Below are 8,181 nucleotides of genomic sequence, written 5' to 3' on the forward strand. Positions count from 1 at the left end.
AAGAAAGTGCTTTTACTTTCTCCTAGAAACACACAGCATCTCCCTGACATGACTGCTTCAACACTAACTGTGTTACTGAAACCACGGCTTCTTTCTTTGCGTGAACATTTGGGCGGCTTTACGCAAATATTTCCACACAGTGACGTAGAGATGTGGGGGCGTGTTAGAACGAGCCGTTTCAGGGAGCCTGGCAGAGTCTTAATTTGATAAAGGACATCTCTTTGAATTTGAGACTTTAGTCTTTGCAACTTCACAGATATTATCTATGCACAATAAGATTGTAACCACTCCAAAGATAAAGAAAAAATTGAAATGGAAACCTAGGAGAGGAGGGTGATTCTGATTTCTACAACAATTGGCGCTCTGAATCAGCTACTGTAAGTTATGTTTGTTATTAAAGTATTTGTATTGGACTGTTCAAATGCAGAGTTTTGTTGTGTGTGTGTGTGTGTGTGTGTGTGTGTGTGTGTGTGTGTGTGTGTGTGTGTGTGTGTGCTTGTTAGAGAGAGAGAGAGAGAGAGAGAGAGAGAGAGAGAGTCAGCTGTCTTAACCGTCCGTGGGTTGTGTACTGCAAACACATACGAGCTTCATCACTGTTTCTGTCACGCGACTCTGTTCCTCTTTCAGGCTTGAGCTGATGGTGAAGCTAAGGACATTATTAAGTATACTTCTATGTCCCTATTTAGGTTTTAATTTGTATATATTTTGTTATATGAACATCTGAACATACAAAACATACAAAGAAAGAACAGGCATCTGCTTGTAAACAAAAAAAACATTTTATTTTAGCTTCATGCATTCTTTTTTAAACACTGTAATGTGGGTAGGTTTCATAAAAAAATAAAGAAATAACATTTTGAACAAAAAAAAATGAAAAAAGACTATGAATTAGATTCAGAATGATAATCAAAACGTAGATGGAGTCGATCAACACCCCAAGGCTTGACTGTAATTATAACCTCTTCATCGGTTGACATTTTATTCCATAACGGTACAGTTTTGAAGCCGGTTCTTTTTAAGATGATCGTGTTAGATTGAATGTTACTATCTGTTGTTTCTTTTTCTTCCTCACTTGTGTTTTTTTTTTATATATTTTTTTGGGGGAAATTCTGTACAGTAGATGTGTACTAGTGCCCTCTACCGCATAATAATGAAAACATGGATTCTAGGAGCACAAGTATAGCTCAAATATATTTAGACTTTTTGTAAGTATAAGTCAAGTATACTTAAATGTCATTTTAAGTATATTTCTGAGGAGCACATAAAGCCCATTTCCCTGAGAAGCACATAAAAAGTAAACCAAAAGCATACTTTCCTGTTTTTCTAGCCTAAAAGAAGTATACTTATTGTGCAATAATTTTGAATATACTTCTTTTTCATAAGGGAACAACGCAAGCATTTCCTCCCTTTGTGACACGCCCTGGCCAGGATTTCTACGCTTCCAAAATATCTCATTGCCTCATTTCTTTGTTTCAGCTGCACAGACCAATTGTTGTATGACAAAGTACTCGTGAGAGAGCTCTTAGAGAGCAGACGGCTTCTTGTGCTTTTGAATCATCGAACGGTACTTTGATGTCATATAACATCAAGTTATGCTTAGTGCTGCTTCAAGTCCAACACTCACAATATGCATAATGTGTGATTTGCTTTCCTTTGCTTCGGACCACTTCTCCCTCTCTCTCTGTAGGATCCCACCTCCTCACTAAATCTACCACGATTGGTCGATTACATACAATGTCTGCATGTTATTGGTCAAACAATCATTACCTTCATTAAAGGGATACTCCACCCCAAAATGAAAATGTTGTCATTAATCACTTACCCCCATGTCGTTCCAAACCTGTAAATGCTCCGTTTGTCTTCGGAACACAATTTGACTGCAGTGGAGTCATTCAGATTCCTGGGAACCACTATCTCTCAGGACCTGAAGTGGGACATTATCTATGATTGGATCTACTGTGAAAAAGGCCCAACAGAGGCCAGAGCCTCCTCCGCCAGCTGAGGAAGTTTAACCTGCCACAGGAGCTGCTGACCAGTTCCCATTCCAGCCGTCATTGAGTCTGTCCTGTGTTCATCTGTAACTGTTTGGTTTGGTTCAGCAAACAAATCAGACATCAGAAGACTACAACTGACAGTCAGGACTGCTGAGAGGATCACTGGTGCCCCACTACCCAACCTCCAAGAACTTTACATCTCCAGAGTGAAGAAAAGGGCAAAGAAAATCACTCTGGACCCCGCACATGCAGCCCACTCTCTGTTTGAACTGTTGCCCTCTGGCCGGCACTACAGAGCACTGTGCTCCAAAATAGCCAGACACAAGAACAGATTTTTCCCCACCTGAACAACACATAACAAACCTCAGTACTGTACATCTGTAAAATCTCATTAAACTTTTATAATTTATTGTCTGTTCTCTCATTTTGTATGTCTGCTGCACTTTGTTTTGTATTTTCTGAACTGGAAGTCTTAACACCAAGATAAATTCCTTGTGTGTGTGAACATAATTTAGTACAAAGCTCTTTCTGATTCTGATACTAAATCAACCAATTTCATCTATTTGCAAATATATATATATATATAAATAATTTAAATATTCATAATCATATACAGACTATGTCAAAAATGACTTCATTAATGTTTCTGGTCTCTTATGAATCATGTAAATGATGTATTTTCATTCAAAATGGTGTAATTCAACAACAGTCATATTAAATATTCAACATCTTTTGTTGATCCTGGATCAACATTACTCTCCAAAAATATAGACTAAACCCAATCCCTACCCCTAAACTTAAGCCTACCCATAATTTATTCCTAAAATCTGTGTGAAATTATATCTGATTAACAAGCGTAGAAGCACTCTAACCCTTGATCTTGCTTCTAAAACAGATATTTCCTGAAGTGCTATCCTCTGTTCTGATTGGTTAATTTTGAATGTTGTTCGAGGACTACCAAGTGATGTTGATCCAGGAACATGCTTTCGTAAGCAATTGTAAAAATCCGCTGGCTACTTCCAAAAGGCAAATTCCATGACGCAGTGTGGGAGCAGGATCGGTGCAGGTCAGCATGATGCTGGTTTCGGGACAGTGATTGGTGGTGGCCGGGGGGAATTATTGAGGGGGTTGCAGCCAATGTGGGCAGGGTTTTGTAATCAGCTGCAGGTGCGGAGCTCAATCGTCTTTTTCCTTTGCCCTGCCCTGGAGCCGGGCAGCTGTACATTTTAGAGGCTCTTCGGCTGATCTGGCCTCCATGATATGCCATACGGATGCACCACATTGATCCAAGGTGAAAAGTGCTGGGACAAAGTGGGAGCAGCCGCCAGTAATCTTTACTTGGATCTCTTTCGCCGCACGCGTTTTACAGCTGCCTGTCAGCCAGTGGCGGAACTAGAATTTTATACATGGGGTGGCCACTGCTAGTTATTTTGAGAGTCAGAGAGTCCATACACACTCATAAGCAGTGGAAATATTAAAATTGCGCTAGGAATGGAATTCAAAGTGTTGAACACAAAATATTTTCTAGAAAACCAAATTTCATGCACCATTGTGCATAAATATAGCATGTGTCTGTTACATGAACTGCTGAGTTTATTTGCAAAAAAACATTACATTAACAAAACACTGCATTCTTTAGACATAGCAGGCATCAAGCAAACCTGGTTTTGGAAAGAAAAAAAAAAGCTTTAATGCCATCAATGTTACAAACTTATCTCTTAGGTATACGGAATTATAAATATACTCCTGTGGTTCTGGGTGGAGAACTGGCAAAACTTTTCACAAACTCCATCCACATGCTGAGGGGAGCGTATTCTCCATGATCAAACCAACACTGATAATCCAGGAGGATTCCACTCCAAGGTCAATGTAGCCATTGTTGCCCTAAGGTACTTTTTATCAGTTTTAGCAAGCTGAGAAGCTTTTCCTCTCACTGGACACACATACTTCTGACTCAAAAATGCTAGATAAATTCCACTGGAAAGTCAAAAATAGCTCATGGAAGTCCTCTTTATAAGATTCGAGAAATACAACAAATTCAATGAAATTAGACAGTCTGTCACTCTCACTTTTCTCTCTCCTCTCAAGAAGCCGCTTGGTTTGATGAACTTCATGTTTGAGGACCCCTCAATCTGACTCAAATAACTGAGCAAAGGCAAATAGAGGCTCCTTATTCAAGATGAATGCTGAACTGCTCTATTTGAGAGATAATTCTTTTGAAAAACTACTTCTGTAGTCTGTAGCTGTGAGACTGTCAAGCACCTGATAAAATATATTCTTGAAGCCTCACCATCACTAAGCTTGTTTTAAGTTGTCTTTTACGCATTGTTTGTACACTTATTTTGCAGTGCTACACAATCTCTTCAACCTCTTTCCATAGTTCTCCAAAGAAACTTGCAGTGCTACACAATCTCTTCAACCTCTTTCCATAGTTCTCCAAAGAAACCCTCACTCTGGGAAGTGAAGTGAGCGAAGTGACGATGTTTCGGCATGGGTGACCCACTAGAATCTATGCTCCAATTAACTCCATCCAAAGGCATAGACATACAGCAAAAAGAACACACACACACCATGAACACACACCCGGAGCAGTGGTCAGCCATTAAACCAACAACCTTAGGGTAAGGAGTCAACCTCTTTAACCACTAAGCCACGACTTGTAGTTTTGTAATGTGTCTGTAATGGCACCTACTAGATCCACAGCCCTTGCTAGGTCAAGTGAGCTTGACTGGAGCATGTCAGAAAGATACTTGGCATCACCAAGCACTTTACAAAAGATAACCAATAGCCCAATGAAATGTACATCTATCTGAGAAAGAATGCCCCTTGCATCCACTGATCTATCACCATTATTTTCAAGTGCTATATCCCGCAGCACTTTCAGAACTGCTGGAAGTTTGTCCCTCAGATTACGGCATGCCATGTATCTGCATGCCCACCTTACATCCATAAGTCTCTGTAATTCCCTGGGCTGCTGCTGTGGATATAACTCTTTCTGAACTGAAAGCCACTTCAGGTGAACGTATGAGCCTGATACAAAGTTATAAAGCTTCTGCACGAGAGCAAAAAAGTTAACTGCTTCAGACACTGATTTTACAGCATCAACAAGAACCAAATTTAAACAATGTGCACAACAGTGCACATAAAATGTGAATCTTGCACTGTTTTTTATCCGTGTAGACACATCAGAATGCTTTCCGCTCATGACAGATGCACTATCATAGCCTTGCCCCACAAGATTATTTCTGTAGTCCAGGCCATGTTTTTCAAGGCAATCTATAATCATTCTTGTGAGGCCTGCTGCATGCAAGCTTTCAGCTGACTGAAAGTGTAAAAAAAACTTTTGTGGATGGCCCCATTGTAATAGTACCTCACAACTAAAGAGATGTTCTTTTTTCTTCAAATCTTTTGTTTCATCTACAATTATACTAAATAATTTACTTTTTTTTCTTATTATTTCACTTTGCACCATCTCAGCTAATATTTATGCATTTAGCAGACACTTTTAGCTAAGCCCTCAAGAACTTCATTCTGGATTTGGTGGCTTGTGTACTTAGCATTTCCACATGCATTCATCCTTTTCTCAATGAGATTGTCAAAAAGATTGTCAAAAAATTAACCTTTTTGTCAGAGTCATCAGACTCTCGACCTCTCTGTGCTATATTTTGAGTGGCAGTTAACAGTAGCACATGAGCAATTGTTTTAATGTAAACACAGTTTTCCTCCACTTTCTTTTTCCGTTCCTCATTAGTAAGATCCAGCATTGATAAGTTGTTGTTGATAGCCCTTTCATGCTGATTCCAAGCATACATAGCATTGATATGATGCTCTGCCTTTGAATGTGTGTGTGAAGGCAGATTCAGGTGTATTGGGCAAAGAAAAATGCCTACAGGCAAAACAATAAGCTGAATCTTGACTTACAGAATATTCAAGCTATGAATTGTCCTTATACCAGGAGCTGTTGAAAGCCCTTTACCTAGTACTGTGCTGAGTTCTGGGAAATGTTTTCAAACATGGCTGTACAGGACCATCTTCTCTGGATCTTGAGATGTCTGAAATGCAAAATAAATAATATAATAAAATAATAGTATAATTTTAAATGTCAAATCTATATGGATATGTACAATTAAGGAATCCACAAATTAGCTAACTGACAGCTGCTAACTAAAATGTGTAGTTTAAAGTATAGGTCTGGCCTACCACTGGGTCCTTTCTGAACAGCAAATCTGGTGCTTGATGCAGTTGGAAGGGGGTCACTGACATCTTCTTTCATCTCTGGCTCACTGTCTTGCTTAGAGCCAGAGGTCTCTGTGTCATCCCTTGATACATCTATTTATAACACAAGATCCATTAGTGGTTCCCACAAAATAGTAAAAAAAAAAAAAAAAAAAAAACAATAAACGTCAATGGGAACCCAAAATTATTTCATTACCAACATGATTCAAAATAACTTGTTGTAAGTAAATGATGACAGGATTTTGATTTTTAGGTGAACTGTCCCTTTAATCTGACAAAATCATCTGTTAAAAGCTGAAACTCAATTTAAATTCTAAAATTGTATGTCATTGCTGAGTAGATGCTCTGACCTGCTGGTGGACCTGAAGTCTGACCACAATAGGGCCTTTTGCACCGCAGGAACCTTTTCATAGTAACAGAACTAATTGTGGAACTACCCACTTTTTGCCGTTTCTCGCACCACCGGAATCATTGCATGATTTTAGTACTCAGACTAACTTCTTTTCAAGAACTAAATTAGCTCCTTATCTCGAGCAGGTGGGTTGGTCTAATCCAGTACAACTGCTAATTTCATTTCCGTGATGTAAGTATACATTGATTGATTGGCCAAACGGTACCAAAAACGCCCTCACCCAAGTGATGCTGTAAAAAATGCGTGTAAACATACTCGTAAACATTGCGGCCAACTTATTTCGCAAGCATAGCAAGCACAACAAGTAGATGGATTTGACACTTCTGCGGCACCTGTAAGTTGTAGCAAATGTGGCACCGCCAGCTTTCGTCGCTGGAGACTCTTAGTCCTCCTTTCCTGCTCTTTCAATCAGCTTTATGATATCGCCAAAAATATCTCCAGTGTCTATTATTGTAAACTGTGATATACAAAAAAACACATCTCTGATCCCAGCCGGCCCTCCATCCTCCTGTTGTTAATGCTTGTTCTTCTTTGTTTGCTATTGTTGAACGCCAGTACAAAATGACTTTGATGTTGACTTCAGCTTACGTTACTTCAGTATACACTGTCGGTGCGAATGCAACCTCTTTAAATTCAAAATAGTTTGTATTAAAATCGTCATTCCCAGTACTTTAGTACTGGACATTTAGTTCTGGAACTAAAGCGGTGCGAAAGGCCCTATTGATTCTGACTAGTCTAAGGTATGGAGCTGCTCTGGGATCCAGTGCAGTGGGTGGGGTCTGTCTGAATCTGATCTGCCTGATTGTGCTTCTTTGGCTGTTTACACTTGGCATTAACATGCGATCACCGTGATCCGATCAAGCAGATCGGATCTTCAGTCAATCAGAAATACGGCGCGCTTACACTCTTCTGGCACATCAACTGACTTTTCTATCTGGATAACCGATCGGATCTGTCTTTCCCATGCAATATTTAAATAAGTCTGCAGAGAATGGCCGGGTGCAATATCAACCTTAATTGGTGTTATTTTCTTTTGAAAAGCATTTCTGACAGAAGAGAAGATAAGTGTAGGAGTCTCACTAGTCTCCACACGGGTGTTCTCCGTCTTTTTTTCTGACAGTTTGCGAGAGAGGGGGCAGCATTTTGCGTGACGTCCACCTGCGCATGCAGACACGAAGGCTGGATTGCGTTTATATTACACTGAGATCCAATGACAATGCGTCCTCGACTACCTCTGGACCAGGACACGCTGACCAGATAACAATCCGATCAGAAGTGCGTTTACACCTGTCTTTGTGTAATGTGTAAGTGGACAACATCTGGATATAAGTCGCATGTTGATGCCAAGTGTAAACGCAGCCTTTAAAAAGAAGTCTGATATCTCTCCCTTTCTTTACATGTTAATTGACCCGGTGCAAAAATATGACAGTCTGGTTAAATCTAATCATCCAGTTACAAACATTTTGGAGTGAAGTGACGTGACATACAGCCCAGTATGGTGACCCATACTTAGAATTCATGCTCTGCATTTAACCCATC

Source organism: Cyprinus carpio, chromosome A7, assembly GCF_018340385.1.
Source record: "Cyprinus carpio isolate SPL01 chromosome A7, ASM1834038v1, whole genome shotgun sequence".
Taxonomy (NCBI): Eukaryota; Metazoa; Chordata; class Actinopteri; order Cypriniformes; family Cyprinidae; genus Cyprinus; species Cyprinus carpio.